Source organism: Microtus oregoni, unplaced genomic scaffold (genome assembly GCF_018167655.1).
Source record: "Microtus oregoni isolate MIOR12 unplaced genomic scaffold, Mior012 000074F_002, whole genome shotgun sequence".
In the NCBI taxonomy this organism is placed as follows: domain Eukaryota; kingdom Metazoa; phylum Chordata; class Mammalia; order Rodentia; family Cricetidae; genus Microtus; species Microtus oregoni.
The window spans coordinates 960850-979601 of NW_024543989.1; the positions used below are offsets into that span (position 1 = coordinate 960850).

General features: G+C 37.2%; 1 pseudogene; it reads left to right on the top strand.

Annotated features, from left to right (window-relative positions):
• The first annotated feature begins 15467 nt into the window (after positions 1 to 15467).
• On the top strand, positions 15468 to 18337 carry LOC121441235 (annotated as a pseudogene).
• Positions 18338 to 18752: the final 415 nt, after the last annotated feature.

Below are 18752 nucleotides of genomic sequence, written 5' to 3' on the forward strand. Positions count from 1 at the left end.
TCTTCACAGATCTTGAGAGGATATTAATCAACTTTATATGGAAAAACAAAAAACCCAGGATAGCCAAAACTATTCTATACAATAAAGGAACTTCTGGAGGCATTACCATCCCTGACTTCAAACTCTATTACAGAGCTTCAGTATTGAAAACAGCTTGGTATTGGCATAAAAACAGAAAGTCGATCAGTGGAATAGAGTAGAAGACCCAGATTTTATCCCACAAACCTATGAACACCTGATTTTTGATAACGGAGCTAAAGTATTTAATGGAAGAAAGACAGCATCTTCAACATATGGTGCTGGCAGAACTGGTTGTCAACCTGTGGAGGAATGAAAATAGATCCATATCTATTGCCATGCACAAAAATCAAGTCCAAATGGATTAAATACCTCAATATCAGGCTGAACACACTGAACCTGATAGAAGAGAAAGTGGGAAGTACTCTACAACATATGGGTACAGGAGAACCACTTTGTACGCATATCCCCAGCAGCACAGATATTAAGGACTACATTGAATAAATGGGACCTCCTGAAACTGAGAAGCTTCTGTAAAGCAAAGGACACTGTCACTTAGACAAAAAGGCAACCCACTGCCTGCGAGAAGATCTTCACCAACCCTGCAACAGACAAAGGTCTGATCTCCAAAATATATAAAGAACTCAAGAAACTAGACGTTAAAATGCTAATTAACCCAATTAAAAAATGGGGCACTGAACTGAACAGAGAATTCTCAACAGAAGAAATTCAAATGGCCAAAAGACACTTAAGGTCATGCTCATCCTTCTTGGTAATCAGGGAAATGCAAATTAAAACAACTTTGAGATACCACCTTACACCTGTCAGAAAGGCCAAAATCAAAAACACCAATGAGAGCCTTTGCTGGAGAGGTTGTGGAGTAAGGGGCACACTCATCCATTGCTGGTGAGAATGCAAACTTGTGCAACCACTATGGAAATCAGTGTGGCGATTTCTCATGAATTTCAGGATCAACCTACCCCAAGATCCAGTAATACCACTCTTGGGAATATACCCAAGAGATGCCCTATCATATGACAAAAGCATTTGTTCAACTATGTTCATAGCAGCATTATTTGTTATAGCCAGAACCTGGAAACAATCTAGATGCCCTTCAATGGAAGAATGGATGAAGAAAGTGTGGAATATATACATATTAGAGTACTACTCAGCGGTAAAAATCAATGACTTCGCGAATTTTGCATGCAAATGGATGGAAATAGAAAACACTATCCTGAGTGAGGTATCCCAGACCCAAAATGATGAACATTGGATGTACTCACTCATAATTGGTTTCTAGCCATAAATAAAGGACATTGAGCATATAATTTGTGATCCTAGAAATGCTAAATAAGAAGGTTAACCCAAAGAAAACATATAGTCATCCGCCTGGATATGGGAAGTAGACAAGATTGCAGGGCAAAACCTGGGAACTTGGGGGTGAGGTGGCATGGGGCTAAGTGGAAATGGGGTGAGAAACACGAGAAGGGGAGAATGGGGGGAGCTTGGGGGAATGGGATGTTTGGGATAAAGGAAGGGTGGACACGGGAGCAGAGAAATATATATCCTAATTAAGGGAGCCATCTTAGGGTTGGCAAGAGACTTGACTCTAGAGGGGCTCGCAGGTGTCCAGGGAGATGTCCCCAGCTAGTACCTTGAGCAACTGAGGAGATGGAACCTGAAATGACCCTATCCTATAGCCATACTGATGAATATCTTGCATATCACCTTAGAACCTTCATCTGGCGATAGATAGAGACAGAGACAGAGACCAAATTGGAGTACTGGACTGAGCTCTTAAGATCCAAATGAGGAGCAGAAGGAGGGAGAACATGAGCAAGGATGTCAGGACCACGAGGGGTGCACCCACCCACTGTGACAGTGGAACTAATCTAATGGGAGCTCACCAAGGCCAGCAGGACTGGGACTGAATAAGCATGGGATGAAACCAGACTTTCTGAACATGGCGGACAATGAAGGCTGATGAGAAGCCAAGGACAATGGCACTAGGTTTTGATCCTAATACATGAAGTGACTTTGTGGGAGCCTAGCCTGTTTGGATGCTCACCTTCCTGGTCCTGGATAGAAGTGGGAGGAACTTGGATTTCCTGTAGGGCAGGGAATCTAGACTGCTCTTCATTCTCTAGAGGGAGGGGGAATGGAGTGGGAGGGAGGGGGAGAGGGGTAGGATAGGAGGGGGAGGGAAATGGGAAATGGGAGGAGGCAGAATTTTTTTTTTGCAACAACTAAAAAAAAAAAAAGTCCCAGATAGCATGAAAAGCCTTATCATAGCAGATGCTTGAAAGTGTCAGCAGGATAGCTGGTCATTCATTGTAAGCCTTGGTTAAATCTGACTGCTAAAGTTATTCTTGCTCAGAGGTTGTAGGTTTGTATGAATTTAGGTTTGATTTATGAGAGACCTGATCAAATGCTTAATACAGAAGATAATTTTGTATTCCTGTCTATATGTTGAAAGCTTGTGCACAAGTAAGTCCTCACAAGGTTATGTCATTTCAAATTATCTCAATAAATATAGATATATTGGACTCTCTGCTAGTCTCATATTTGAAATGGGGACTGAAAAATGAATAATAATCAGTTCAAAATTCCAAGATTATTTTCTAAAAAAGAAGTAAATACCTATGGGTCAAAGTGCTGAGACTATATAACCATAGATGTCCTATGGTTATAGAGTTATATAGCTTTCCACTACCCTGTTGTTCCAACATTCAGGGAATATACTGGACAATGGGTGAAAATAATTTAAAAGTTTCAGATTTGGAAGAGAACTGTAAAACACTTTGGGACATAAGATGGTCATTGCGCTCATGAACTCGCCGACCCTGTGATTTTCATAAAAGACCCATTTACAATTTATGCAGTCAAATCTCCTGTACAGGTGAGAAGAGTGCTCAGAAGGCCCCACCACCCCTAGCTAAGGAGCTATTGGCAGGTGGCAGCTGTTGATCAGGAATAATTATTTCTCCTTTAGGAGTGTGGCCCCTGGCAGACTGTCCATGATCCAGTAGATGGTCTTACACTCATGTGCATGTGAGTGTCAGTAATTGAGATCAGTGGATTATTAAATTTCTTGTAAAAGAAGACCTGCAGTTGAAAGCTGGATGTGTTGAGGGTCCAGGCATAAGTTGGAGGCAGAAAAGAAGTATAGATAAGATCAAAATACATTGTATACACATTAAAATTTTTAAATAAAAAAAAGAAAAGGCAGTATTGAATAGTATAAAGATTGGTGACCTAGAATATCATAGTAAACAATATAAAGCTTGTTATAGGAATTTTAGGAAAGTATTTAGACACTGAGTAGTCTTGTCTGATTCATTTTCATGTTATTGATGCAAGTTTTTATATTTTATAATATACATTTAAGGCAGCATGAGTAGAGTCACTGGATATTTTCTATTTTAGATTTCTAGAGAAGATGCCATATGAGTAAAGCAGCTTTGCTGAGTAACTGGGTCAAAAAGTAATACAGTTGGCTGAGATCAGAAGAGCAAACAGAAATAATAAATCAGGTAGAGTATTAGGAAAGGGGAAGGAAGAAGGTAATTAATGTATAACATCAATGTACAGTGGATCCAAACTGTGAAATGTACTGTTATCTACCTTGGTAGCATGGGTCTTTGATAAGAACTGATAATTGAATATTGCCTCCAGAGTTTTGATATCATTATAATGGAGAGTGGACTGTATATTCAGATTGTTAGTGTGCATACAAAGACCATAAACAAAATAATAACTGTGCATCAGTAGCTAACCATTCATCATCTGGAAAATGATTCTCTCATTTTATTTTTTCTATAGTGTGGCAGAAGAAACAAGCTCAAATAGTATCAAAACTGAAATAAATTTAAATTTCAAGATTATTAAAGTAAGTTTGTATACATCAAAGACATTTTTGAAAAACATATACATTCATGAGGTTTCATTTTTAAATGATAGAAATTTTCTAGACTGTGATGATCATATTAACTCTTCTACAATACTGGAAAAAGTTGGTATTTTTAAAAGAGGAGAAGTTTAGGGAATGCAAATTATATGTTATCCAAACTATTAAAAACAATTCTTGCATCAATATCATACTTTAAACAAGGCGCTGGTTTTATTTTTGGAAAAATTTGTTAATCCATTATTCATTATTCTTAAGTAGGTGGCTGAACATAAAAAAATCACACATTTGCTGTGAATTTCTTAGAGAAAACTATATGTCAAGATTACCAAATCATTGAGAAGAAAAGTTTTCATTTATAAAAGAATTTCAGCAACTAAATGAAAACTTATGATCAATTTAAAGGACTAACTACAGAGGTATGTATAAAAGAGCTAGGCATGTTTGAAAACTGACCAAATATTTGATATGAGAATTAATGTTTCAGTTGAGAAATGGTATGTTCTAAAGCTTATTTTAAACATTATCACTTAATTTATATTATATTTATCTTAGCTACTGTTCTATTGATGTGAAGAGACATGATGACCAAGACAATTCTATTATTATTGTTTATTATTATTATTATTATTTGAGATAGACTATCCTGAAACTCACTATGTAGACCAGGCTCTGCATCCCAAGTGGTGGGATTAAAAACATGTACTTCTGTACCCAGTGGCCAAGGCAATTCTTTTTTTTTTTTGTTTTTTGTTTTTTTTTTTTTTTTTGTTTTTTCGAGACAGGGTTTCTCTGTGGTTTTGGAGCCTGTCCTGGAACTAGCTCTTGTAGACCAGGCTGGTCTCGAACTCACAGAGATCCGCCTGCCTCTGCCTCCCAAGTGCTGGGATTAAAGGAGTGCGCCACTACCGCCTGGCGAAGGCAATTCTTATTTAAAAAAAAGAATTTAATTGAGGGCTTGCTTAGAGTTTCAGAGGGTTAGTCCATTTTGATTTTGATAGGAAGCAGACAGGCATGGTTCTGGAGCAGTAGCTCAGAACTTTACATCCCGATCCTCAGATAGAGAAAGACACCTAATGGTCCTGGTATGAGACTTTGAAAGTCCAAAGCCCACTTCAAGTGACACACTCAAACAAAATCACAGTTTCTAGTCCTTCTAATCCTTCTCAAACAGTTTGTACACACTAGTGATCAAGCATTCAAATATATGAGCCTGCGTGGGCCATTCTTATACAAGCTGTCACATTAATCATTTATAACATATTCAATTATATTCTTTGTACATGTTAACTGTGTATTATGAAGGCATTTTAATATAAGTATACAATATACTTTCTTAAAAAAATTCCTATATAGAATCACACACTGAATGTTTTCTGATAAAATGAAACGACGCCTGAGAGTTACTTCAAGTTATTGAAACCAAATTAAGAGAGTTCATGGAATTGTTATTAAAGTATGGTCTAAAAATCTGCAGCATCACTATCACCTGAAAACTTTCAGAGATACAAATTCTCAACCTGATTCAGAGTTCCTTAACTCTGTATTTTGATTTACAGGCAATTTTGATGCATAATCAATTTTAAGAATACCTGTAAAAATAATAGTGGCTATAATATGATAAATGTTTAAGTTCTAGACTAAGTAAATGAAAAATGTGCAGTATCACATTTGGACACATCCAAATAAAAAGATCAAAGAAAAATATTATTAAGAAATAAAGGAAAATCAAAAGAAAAAAGTGCTTACATTAATTTACTTCCAATACCACAGCAGAAAAGTCCAGTAAGCAGAAGGTTATTTCTTGAATTTTTAAGATTAAAATGTTTGAGTTCAGACTGCCAGCAGTTTTGGTTGTCTGATAGAGGCTGTGCTTTCTTGAGGTAAGAAATCCTGGTTCTGACATGTCGGAAGTTCAATGATGAATGGGCTCATCATGAAGTCCTTTTCTACAAAGTCCTTTACCCTATTCAAGAGGGAGGGACTCACTTAAAAATTACTATCACATTCAAGCAATACGTGAATTTTAGAGAGGATTTTTTCAAACTATAGTGTATATGCTGTCACCTGATGTTGAATTTATTATCTGAATTCACAGAGACTGTGGCAGCATGCACAGGGCCTGCACAAGTCTGCACTAAGTCTTCTGCATGTATAGTATGGTTTTTAGGTTAGAGGTTTTGTGGAATTCCTGAGTGTGTGAATGAGTCTGTCTCTATTTCTTGTTTTTTTCTCTCATGTTCTTTCCCTTCAGTTTGTTTGTTTTGCCCAATTCCAATTAGTTTTGTTTTGTCTTATATTTTACTTTAGTATTATCTCCTAGACACCTGCTACCTTCTAATGAAAGACAGAAATAGGGTTGATGTAGATGGAAGGGGAGGTGGAAAGAAACTGGGAGTAGAGAGAGGAGAACTGTAATCAGGATATAGTATATGAGAAAAAATATAAAAGGACAAAACTGAAAAGATACACACACACACACACACACACACACACACACACACACACACACACCAGAATTTCTGAAATTGGATTAGAGCATCAATATATTTTAAAATGTTTTCATATGATTCCAATATGTAGGTGATATTGGACTTGGTTGGCTTCTGTTCCTTTTTCTTTCCTAGCTAGAGTGGTCCACATTAATCATGTTCATATCTTCATTTCCCAATTCATACTCAGTCACTATCTCTTGCTCTTTTTTCAAAGCCATTTACATGGGGTATGACCTCTTATCTGTTTGGCCCAAAACACTTTACTGAGGTATTTTGTTTTGTTTTGCTTGTTTGTTTATTTGGATAGCTGGTTGGCTTTTTGTTTTTTGAGACAGGGTTTCTCTCAGTAGACTTGGCTGTCCTGGAACTAGCTTTGCAGACCAGGTTAGCCTCAAACTCCCATAGATTTGCCTGCCTCTGCCTTCTGAGTTCTGGGGTTAAAGGCATGTGCCACTATGCCTGGTTTCCTGAGGTACTCTTTAGTGAATATTTGGAAAGACTCTGTAACCTACTTCCTTATTCCTAGACAGTTCCCTATTATACATTCCCTGCGTTCAATGGCTGTTTGGCTTTTTTTGTGCAGAAATTTCTTTATCATTTTTCTGTCATTTTTTTCTGTAAACACTACTCTAGATTTGCATTCTCACTTTAGAGATCTTAGTTTGGGATTTAGCACCCTTTATTTTGATTTCCACTATTTCACTCAGAACTTAGAATTGATTATTCCAACAAGAAATTTATTCCATGATGCAGACCCATTCTGTCAACTTCTCAGTAACTTATCCAACCACATCTGTGTAAATAGTCCATCTCACTGTGTCGTTAAACTCTTCTACACAACCATTTAGTTGCTACTATGAGTATGGACTTTGGGACATGTTTGAAATCATGGCTCAGCCACATAATGACTTTAGGTAAATTAATTCATTTCTCTGCAACTGAGTTCCCCCATAGATATGAGCCATGTAGTAAATGCTTGCTCACAAGGAAGGTAGAATTTAGAAGAAGTAGCAAATTGAAAATTTAGGCATAATGGAAATTCTTTTGGACTATGGAGAATATGTACATTAAAAGGATAATTGGACTGCGGTCAATTCGTCTCCTTCTGTCCTTTGTGTCCTGTCCTTTTGTGACTATGATGTGCTAGGATTTCCAGGACCAATATCAAAAGGGTCAACCCACCAGGAAGTGAAAACTCTGAAACTGTAGGCCAAAGGAAACCTTCTTCATTCAATTTGCTCAGATAATTTGTAGTAATAGGGAATGACCAAGCTGTGGATAATAAAAGCTTCCTCATGATATTGTTATGAAGATAAATAAAGTATTTAACGTGAAGGGGTTAAAATCTTGCCTACCATGTAATGAATTTTCTATTTGCTGTTACTATTGCTATTATTATAATCATTTTTCAAAATTTCTTATCTCAGTGAAGGAAATAACTACCTAATTACTTATAGAAGGTAAAAATTTGAGTACCGTTCTTACCTCACTGCATCTTACTCCTCCCCATTCCTTGTGATTCTACTGTTTCTTTACAAATGCTTATACTTGGTATCACCATGGTTGGGCCAAACATAGGTGTATTTATAATCATTGAGAAATGATTGTGCATATCCATCTTCTCCCATCACAGTAATCATTGTTATTTAATTCATAGTTGTAAACTGGCGACAGTTAGAGGATAATTGGTCAGAATATAATATTGAAATCACCAGACCCTACAAATCAAGGATCTTTTTAAAAGAATTCATTGTTACGTATTTGCAAATTCGCCACTCTTTTGTACCCTTGCGACGTCTCCATCAAATTACTACAAAGCACATTGATTGTTTATTTTGCTTCTGTTCTTGGGCTACTCTGATCTATTCCTTTTACTAATACTAGAAGAAAAAAAATGTTTCTAAAACACTAATCTCATCATGTCACCACCACTCTTCAGATTAAATAATTCAGTGTCTCTTCATTTCCCTTAGGTTAAAAGCATAAAACTTTCAGATAGCATGCAGAACCTGTACTGATTCTGTCAGTATACCGTTTTCACGCTCTGGGCACTCACCTTTCTTTTATATGAAAAGACTTTATTACCACAAACACATGTAAGTCTCTGCCTGGGGCATTTTTCAACCTAGTTAGAAGACAGAGAGTGTCAGAGAGTTGATTCTCAGGAGAACAGCCTCAACCTAAAAATCGAAAAGGAGTCATCTGGAATTATATAAATGTATATATTCTATCTTCTCTATTCTAAACACTCAGAGGTGTTTAGTGGGTTGAATTCCAGTTTACAGCAGCTGGAATCGACTGGTATTCCTGAGGTCACCTCCCAAATGAAATACAGTCTTAATTTGTTATCTCAGGGCCTGTTTTCAAAGGGGCCTACGTAAAACATGAACAGCCAGTGCGTGCCTGTGCTCTACTTTAAGCCTGTCATCTCATCCCTCTCCTCGCCCTATAATTCAATATGTACAGAACAACTTTAAATATAATTTTCAAAATGTAACATCATACTTGATGCTTTCATATCCTGCGTAGGTGGTGTTTACTTTAATCTGGATCAGCTAATGTCAACTCTGTATTCTTCACTCAACAACTTCAGCCTATCCTTCTAATCACATCTCTGTATTCAACTTTGCCTTGACCCCTGCTATCTCTTTTCACTGGTACAGGACTCTGATAAGTTAAGTCACCTCTTCCTCACAAAACTAATGTGTGTGCTGGGTTCCTTCCTTCATCCTCTTCTACAGCATTCTATCCACTCTGCTCTTAATGCTGTTTTGACCAATACAATCAAGTCAATAAAGATTTTGTGAGAGCATACTTTTTTTTCTGACCCTTTGTGCCCTGTGTTCTCATCCTTAGAGAAAGTATTCAATAAGGAGTGTAGGCTGAGTAGCAACTGCTCTCATGTGCTTGCCCATGGCTGTTGTCTAATTGTGAACATTATCAGAAAATAAGCTATTTGCATAAATATAGCCAAACACATATTTTGCTTTAGTGCATTGGATGTGTTTTACAAAAATTTGGTAGGTTTTAGTCCTGACATTTTCTTATTATTGGTGCAATTCAATATTACCTTCTAGCTTTGCAATTAAGGAAATTCTTAGGATTTTGAGGAAATAAGCTTGTACTATTTACAAGTGGCAAAACATCCAGGGCATTGCTTAATCCTCCAATTTTCTCTGGAAGGGATTACTCAGTTGTGACTGCAGAGCCGCCTTTTCTGGAAGAGCTAGCTTTCTTGTTATCCTCCCAACTATATTTTGTGTCATCTATGCTTTTTGTTGTTTGTTTGTTTTGTTTCGTGTTTGTTTTTGAGGAAGTGTCTTACTAGGTAGATCAGGCTGACCTTTAACTCAGAAATTTGCCTTACTTTTGAGTGCTATGGTTAAAGGTATGCCCAGACTACTATATATCCTCTGTTGAACATATTGCCTTATAAAATTTCAGCGTGAAAACCCTAGGAGGTCGGACACATGATCCTTATCCAGAAAGATGCCCTAACGGCTACTCTCTACTTACTATGTAGACAAGCCCTGGTAAGGAAAGACCTGTTCTGCTTCCAGAAATGTTTCCTACCTAGGTAGAAAGCAGCATTTCACAAAGGTGAACAATAATTATAATGTGGATATACTGTGATTCTGGGACCCAGATGTATTATAAGTAAATAAATTCAGTTAAAAAACATTCTTACTACAGGACCAGTGAGTGGTAGGGGCTAAGTTTTTTCATATAGTCCATTACTCTCAGAAAATTATTATTTTCACATATTAAGAATATTAAAGAAAATTGGGATCTTGGGGGTGGGGTGGGATGGGGGTAAGGGGAGATGGGAAGAGAAAAGGGAGAAGGGGAGGATGGGGGGAACTTGGGGAAAAAGGAGGATTAGGATAAGGGAAGGTTGGATAGGGGAGCACGGAAGCACAATTCTTAGTTAAGGGAGCCACCTTAGGGTTGGCAAGAGACTTGAACCTAGAGTGGCTCCCAGGAGCCCAAGCCGAGGTCCCCAGTTAGTTCCTTGGGCAGCTGAGGATAGGGAACCTGAAATGACCCTAGCCTATAGCAATACTGACGAATATCTTGCATATCATCATAGAACCTTCATCTGGTGATGGATGGAGATAGAGACAGAGACCCACACTGGAGCACTGGACTGAGCTCCCAAGGTCCCAATGAGGAGCAGAAGGAGGGAGAACATGAGCAAAGAAGTCGGGACCACGATGGGTGCACCCACCCACTGAGACAGTGGAGCTGATCTATTGGGAGCTCACCAAGGCCAGCTGGACTGTGACTGAAAAAGCATGGGATAAAACTGGACTCTCTGAACATGGCGAACAATGAGGGCTGAAGATAAGCCAAGGACAATGGCACGGGGTTTTGATCCTACACAATGTGCTGGCTTTGTGGGAGCCTAGCCAGTTTGGATGTTCACCTTCCTAGATATGGACAGAGGGGGGAGGACCTAGGACTTAGCACAGGGCAGGGAACCCTGACTGCTCTTTGGACTGGAGAGGGAGGGGGAGAGGAGTGGGAGGAGGGGGAGAAGGGTGGGAGGAGGGGGAGAAAGGTGGGAGGAGGGGGAGGGAAATGGGAGGCTGGGAGGAGGTGGAAACTTGTTTTTTTTTTCTTCCTTTTCTCAATAAATAAATAAATAAAAAGAATATTAAAGAAAAAAATTTACTTTCATATCTTAAGGATAATTAAATATTTGTCCAGTTTATATGAAATAAGTAATACAAAGTCATAACACTGGGATTAATCTCACACCTAAGTAGACAAACACATAACTTTTCTAATTATCTGCTCACATGTTGTGGGTGATTTCCATCCATGTCTGAGTCCCTTAGTGGAAACTATCTAGAAACCTCTGTTCTTTTATCTTTTTCTACATATTTTGTTTACACCCAGAGAGTTGAGATGGTCAATAGATTACATGGGAGAAGCAAAAATTAGGCACAAAACACTAACATGAAATTGAGGCACACGAAGGAGAGGGTTTGAAGATAAGGCAGTGGTTCAAGAAAGTCCTGACATGTGAAATTTTAAAAGAAGACTGTGCAGAAAAAAGTAATTCAGCACAAAATGGAAGTATCAATGTTAAGAACTTCAGAAAGTCCTAAAAAGGATGTTTACATAAGCAAATAATAAAATGCAAACGAGCCAGTTGTATCACTATCAGCATGAAAAGCTAAGGATCATGGCTGTAGTAAAGGAAGATATGGAATTCCTATATCAGTGTGTGCCACCCCCAAAGTCTGGAGCCAGACATAGTGAATACATATATTTTATTCAATCAAATAGTTGGAATGAGTTATTTAATATCTTTAAGTCACAGGTTTCTTATCTTTTAGTAACAATAGAAGCAATAAATCATTATTTTGATTGTTAATAAAAATATTTTGTATGAAAAAAAGATGAATAAAAAGGCAAAAACATCATTTCCACAATTTTACTGACCTTTCATTTGTATGACACACATTCCTGTACATGCCTTAAAGGAAAAAAAGTGAAGAATTAAAAATTAAAAGATTAAAATTGTAAGGTGTTCTTGATTGTAATATACAACCTTTTGGGAGGAGAGTGTTTTTCCAAAAAAAGAATGTCTAAGCATTGATAGCACCAGGGATTCCAGTAAAATGATACAGTAAAATGATACAGACAAAATGTGTGAAAACAACTTATAACACCAACTGGTACCAGGTAAATGTTGCCTGCAGTTCCATGGGAGTGAGGCCATAGGGTGTGTTTAATTTGTAACACTTTGAGGTATGAACATAGAAGTTTCTCCAAATATGCTTCCCACCTTCAGCTGTGACTTTCTACCAGCCAGAAACCTTAATTTCTAAAATTCCATGGTGCCAGAATGAGTCATTTCTCATGTTGCAAAGGTAGTATCTGATACGTGCTTATATGTGGAGTTGAGGGAATAGGGTTGAAGGGTACTGAGTATGCTTGTAACAATTGTTTTACAATGTGTACTTATACAAAAGCAATATTTCTATACCTTAAATACATACAGTTGTAATAAGAAGATATGACTTAACTATAACATTAAATAAAATAAACTAGCCTTACTTTTTAAAATCAGATCTGTTTTCCCATCTTTACTACAATTTTTTTTGCATCAGAATTTCTTACTATTTCTACTACTTTGAAATATTTATTTCAATTATTTTATTTTAAACCTTTGGATGTTTTGTCTGCATGTATTTTTGTGTACTGCATGTGTGTCTAGTGTCCAAAGAGGCCAGAAAAGAATGTTGGATGCCCTGGAACTAGAGTTACAATTGGTTATGTATCACAATATCGGTGATAGGAACTGAATCCCATTGCTCTTCAATAGCAACAAAAGCTCTTAACCTCTATGCCATCCCTCTAGCACCTAAATGCAGAGTTTAAAAAACATATTTCTGACATGTTTAAATGACATAAAGGAGAAACCAGTGAAAGTTTACTAGTGAACTTGTAAAAATAGCTTAAATATAGATAATACATCGAATATAAAATTGTTCTAAGTAACTGGGGAGTAAAAAGAGTTCCTGGTCGACACTTGTGTCTGAACTATTCAGACTTGAAAATTGCGTCATAAAAAAAGAAACTTAGTCCTAGGTCCTCCCCCCCTCCGTCCATTTCTAGGAAGGTGAACATCCAAACTGGCTAGGCTCCCACAAAGCCAGCACATTACGTAGGTTCAAAACCCCGTGCCATTGTCCTTGGGTTCTCATCAGCCCTCATTGTTCGCCATGTTCAGAGAGTCTGGTTTTATCCCATGCTTTTTCAGTCACACCACAGGGCAGGGAACCCTGACTGCTCATTGGACTGGAGAGGGAGGGGGAGAGGACTGGGGGGAGGGGGAGACGGGTGGGAGGAGGGGGAGAAGGGTGGGAGGGAGGGAGGGAAATGGGAGGCTGGGAGGGGGAGGAAACTTGTTTTTTTTTCTCCTTTTCTCACTAAAAAAAAAGTTAAAAAAAAGAAACTTAGAGGTCAAAACTCAGCTATGAAATTGTTATTATTACAAGAACTCTACATTAAGTATGAGCAAAGTATCTGTAACAATGCCAAACTTCATATAGTATAATGATTAAAGCTTTCAGAAGAGTAGACATGTGACTTCAGGCAAATATTTAATATCTATCACACATCAAAAAAATCACAGATCAAACTATAAATGTAATACTTAATTCCAGTATTTTTTAAGTTTACTTGTTTAATTTAAAAATATTAAACTCTGAATGAGCTTGAGCTTTTCCATTAATTCTTCAATACAAGGTGTCTTGTAAATCTTATTTTTAATTATGTTAGCTATTTGTAAATACACAGAAAAATAAGAAAATAGGAAATGACATCATCTAGCAAAGATAAATCTTTGCTAGAAACCTTTCATTATAAAATTCAGGATAATGTACTAAGTTTTTTTTTCTTAAAATTCACCAAGATTTAATAAACACACATAATGAAAAACAGACATAGAGAGTACAAAGTATTTTGTTCATAAAGATGTAATAGCTCCTATGACAATCCACAAAACAAGACAAGTAAATTGCCTCAAATGACTTTACATATTTGATTATAACTTTTCATTATAATTTTATAAATTTTAATATTTTAAATAAAATTATAAATTTTCATTTTAATGAATCTAATTAATAGAATTATTCTCTATTAACTATATTTTGTAAAATACTGATTTCAATGAATGACAATTTCCCCATATTCAGTATAATATATAAAACTGAAACAATTATTCTCTTATGTGAGATGATTCAGCTCGAGTCTGTTGAATTTCTAAGTCTGATTTACTTCCTCAATATGAAAAGTTACATCTTTTTACCGCAAATTACCTAATTTAATTCTTCTCCACACATGTTTTCTCATCTGTGGATTCTAGAGTTTATATAAATACATTAAGTCATGTACAAATGCACCTACATATATGTAGATATGCACATATCTTAATTATAAGACAGGAAGGCTCAAGTGAGTCTGAAAAAATAAATGGAAATAGTGGTAGGCAGGAGAAAGGAGATGAGGGTGAATATGATCAAAACATATGATATACTTGTGTGAAAAAATCTTCATAAAATCCATCGTTGTGGATAATAAATATATAGAACAATAAAATTTATGTTTATAAAAAGGAATCTGCTGTCTAACATAGCTATAATTAGAAACTGCATTGGGAGATTTAAATTATATTAGAAGGATGGATCTTATATTGTGTTCTTGTTAAAATAATGCACTAAGGAATATAAGGAAGTAGAGGTATGTTTAGCACCTTGTTTGTGATGATGCTATTATAATATATGAATATTTTAAAGATAATTCAAAAGTTCATTTTATTTTTTTTAAAGATTTATTTATTTATTATGTATACAACATTCTGCCTCAATGTATGCCCACACGCCAGAGCAGGGTGCCAGATCTCAGTACAGATGGTTGTGAGCCACCATGTGGTTGCTGGGAATTGAACTCAGAACCTCTGGAAGAGCAGCCATTGCTCTTAACCTCTGAGCCATCTCTTCAGCCCTCAAAGTTCATTTTAAATGTATACAGTTTTCTGTAAAAAATAATGCCCGAATAAAGCTGGAAATGTAACTATAATAATTAAAAGATATCCTGCTATTAAAAGGAATTTTATAAATATTTTACAAATAGAATATTAATAAATATGTATCAATACAGAAATAATTACTTTTAAATTCAGATCCAAAAATGTTTAACAAAATTATTCTCTTTCTAAAAAGATATATTAACCGGTAGTGGAAAATGATTTTGTGCTTAAATGTTAGTGGAAATATTTTAAAATTATTACAGTCGTGTGAAAAAGGCCTTAGTGAGAGAATGAAGGGGGATGAAAATGGAGAAGAAGAGAGAGGGAAGGGCAAGGTAAAAATGACTGAAATTCATTGTATAGGTGTATGAATCTCTCAAAAGTTAAAATAAAGAAAAAAATAATAAGGGTTTCATCATGTAAAATATCAATATAGCACTAATGTATGCATATGTACGGGTTAAAGATAAAAAAATTGAAACAAACGTACACAGCAAAAGAGATGTGTGCAAAGTTTCTTCTGAAATCTAGAAGGCTTGTACCCCAAACCATTACAGTGGTTGCAAGCACAAACACTGATAAAGAAGACACAGTATTTAGAGATAAGATCTCCTCAATATTTCGAATTAGGGTGCAGAAGCCACGGCGGCGGCCACGAGGAGCCCAGGAAGCCTGGAGCGGAGATGAAGATTGGGAAGCAGAAATCCTCAAACCTCACATGTCTTCCTATGTTCCTGTATTTGAAAAGAACAAATATTCTTCTGGTGCAAATGGAGACACTTTTAACAGGACTTCAGCTTCATCAGAAATGGAAGATGGACCTTCTGGAAGTGATCATTTCATGAGATTTCCCTCTGGAAGAAATTTGGGAAACAGAGATATTGGCGAGTCTACTAAAAGAGAGAACACACCTACTGATGGAGGTTACGGGAGAGGAAAGGGTTTTGGAAACAGAGGTTTTTTAAATAACAAGTTTGAAGAAGTAGATAGCTCTGGTTTCTGGAAAGAGTCCAGTAATGACTGTGAAGACAATCAAACTCGGAACAGGGGGTTTTCCAAGAGAGGTGGCTATCAAGATGGAAATGATTCAGAAACTTCAGGACCCTTCAGAAGAGGTGGAAGAGGTAGTTTCCGAGGTTGCCGAGGAGGATTTGGTCTAGGAAGACCAAATAATGAATATGACCAAGATCAGGGGACACAGCGTGGTGGTGGCCTTTTTAGTTCTAGAAAACCAGCAGCAAGTGATTCAGGTAATAATAGTGACACTTATCAAAGTAGAAGTGGAAGTGGACGAGGTGGTTACAAAGGTTTGAATGAAGAAGTAGTAACAGGCTCTGGAAAGAATTCTTGGAAGTCAGAAACTGAAGGAGGAGAGAGCAGTGACATTCAGGGTCCAAAAGTGACATATATATCCCCTCCTCCACCAGAAGATGAGGACTCCATTTTTGCACATTATCAGACAGGAATAAAGTTTGATAAGTATAATACCATACTTGTAGAAGTATCTGGACATGATGTACCACCAGCAATTTTGACTTTTGAAGAAGCTAATCTTTGTCAAACACTGAATAACAACATTGCTAAAGCTGGCTATACCAAGCTCACTCCTGTGCAGAAATACAGCATCCCTATTGTGTTAGCAAGAAGAGATCTGATGGCTTGTGCTCAAACAGGGTCTGGGAAGAATGCAGCTTTTCTTTTGACTATTTTGGCTCATATGATGCGGGATGGAATAACTGCTAGTCGCTTTAAAGAACTGCAGGCACTGGACTGAACTCCCAAGGTCCCAAGGAGGAGCAGAAGGAGGGAGAACATGAGCAAAGAATTCGGGACCACAAGGCGTGCACCCACCCACTGAGACAGTGGAGCTGATCCACTGGGAGCTCACCAAGGCCAGCTGGACTGTGACCGAAAAAGCATGGGATAAAACCGGACTCTCTGAACATGGCGAACAATGAGGGCTGATGAGACGCCAAGGACAATGGCACGGGGTTTTGATCCTACTTAATGTGCTGGCTTTGTGGAAGCCTAGCCAGTTTGAATGTTCACCTTCCTAGATATGGACGGAGGGGGGAGGACCTAGGACTTACCACAGGGCAGGGAACCCGGACTGCTCTGTGGACTGGAGAGGGAGGGGGAGAGGAGTGGGAGGAGGGGGAGAAGGGTGGGAGGAGGGGGAGAAGGGTGGGAGGAGGGGGAGGGAAATGGGAGGCTGGGAGGAGGTGGAAACTTGTTTTTGTTTATGTTTTTTTTCTTCTTTTCTTAATAAAAAAAATTGTAAAAAAAAAATAAAAAAAAAAACAACTGCAGGAACCAGAGTGTATTATTGTAGCCCCAATTCAAGAACTGATTAAATTTATTTGGAAGCCAGAAAATATTCTTTTGGGACTTGTGTAAGAGCTGTTGTCATATATGGGGGAACCCATTTTGGGCATTCAATCTGACAGATAGTACAAGGCTATAACATACTATGTGCTACACCAGGGAAGCTGATGAATATCATAGGTAAAGAAAAGATTGGTCTCAAACACGTCAAGTACTTAGTAGTGGATGAAGCTGACCGAATGTTGGATATGGGTTTTGGACCAGAAATGAAGAAGTTAATTTCTTGTCCTGGAATGCCATCAAAAGAACAGCGCCAAACCCTTTTATTCAGTGCTACTTTTCCAGAAGAAATCCAAAGGTTGGCTGGGGAGTTTCTAAAGTCAAATTATTTGTTTGTTGCTGTTGGACAAGTGGGAGGAGCTTGCAGAGATGTTCAGTAGACCATTCTTCAAATTGGCCAGTATCAAAAAAGAGAAAAACTTGTTAAGATCCTACGAAACATAGGTGATGAAAGAACTATGGTTTTTGTTGACACCAAGAAAAAAGCAGATTTCATTGCAACTTTTCTTTGTCAAGAAAAAATATCAACTACAAGTATTCATGGTGATTGGAGATTTTCGATGTGGGAAGTGCCCAGTTCTTGTTGCTACTTCAGTAGCTGCCAGAGGGCTTGATATTGAAAATGTTCAACATGTTTTCAATTTTGATCTTCCGTCTACCATTGATGAATATGTTCATTGAATTGGACATACTGGGCGTTGTGGAAATACTGGCAGAGCAATTTCTTTTTTCGATACAGAATCTGATATTCATTTAGCACAGCCTCTCGTTAAAGTACTATCAGATGCTCAACAGGGTGTTCCTACTTGGCTAGAAGAAATTGCTTTTAGTACATACGTACCTCCTGGCTTCAGTAATAGCACAAGAGGAACTGTGTTTGCATCTGTTGACACTAGGAAGAATTATCAGGGCAAGAACACGTTGAATACAGCAGGGATTTCTTCTTCACAAGCTCCCAATTCAGTGGATGATGAGTCATGGGATTAAAGCAAACAAACATACTTCAAGTCTGATAGTTCTGATGCAGCGAAGAAAGCAGTTTTTATTTTAAAAATTTAACAGAACTGTGAAACCTGATATCCTTATATCTCCTGTTCTTCTGTTCTTACTCCCAACCCTTAAAATAACCAACTTCATTGACTAGTTATGTGAGATGCTGAAAGTTATAACACTGCAGTTACTGATATAAATGGTATTAACTAGAAATATTAAAGCATTGTAAATGTTTTTGTTATTTCTAGCATATTTAGAAAGTTAAGACATGTTTCATGTCCAAGTGCTAAATCGTAGTATAGTGTTTATGATCCTATAAAACAAGTAATAGGATATGATGTACTTTTGGTTAATTATTGGGTCTAATTTCTACTTGATCCTTTAAAAGAAAGAATAGTGTGGTACATGT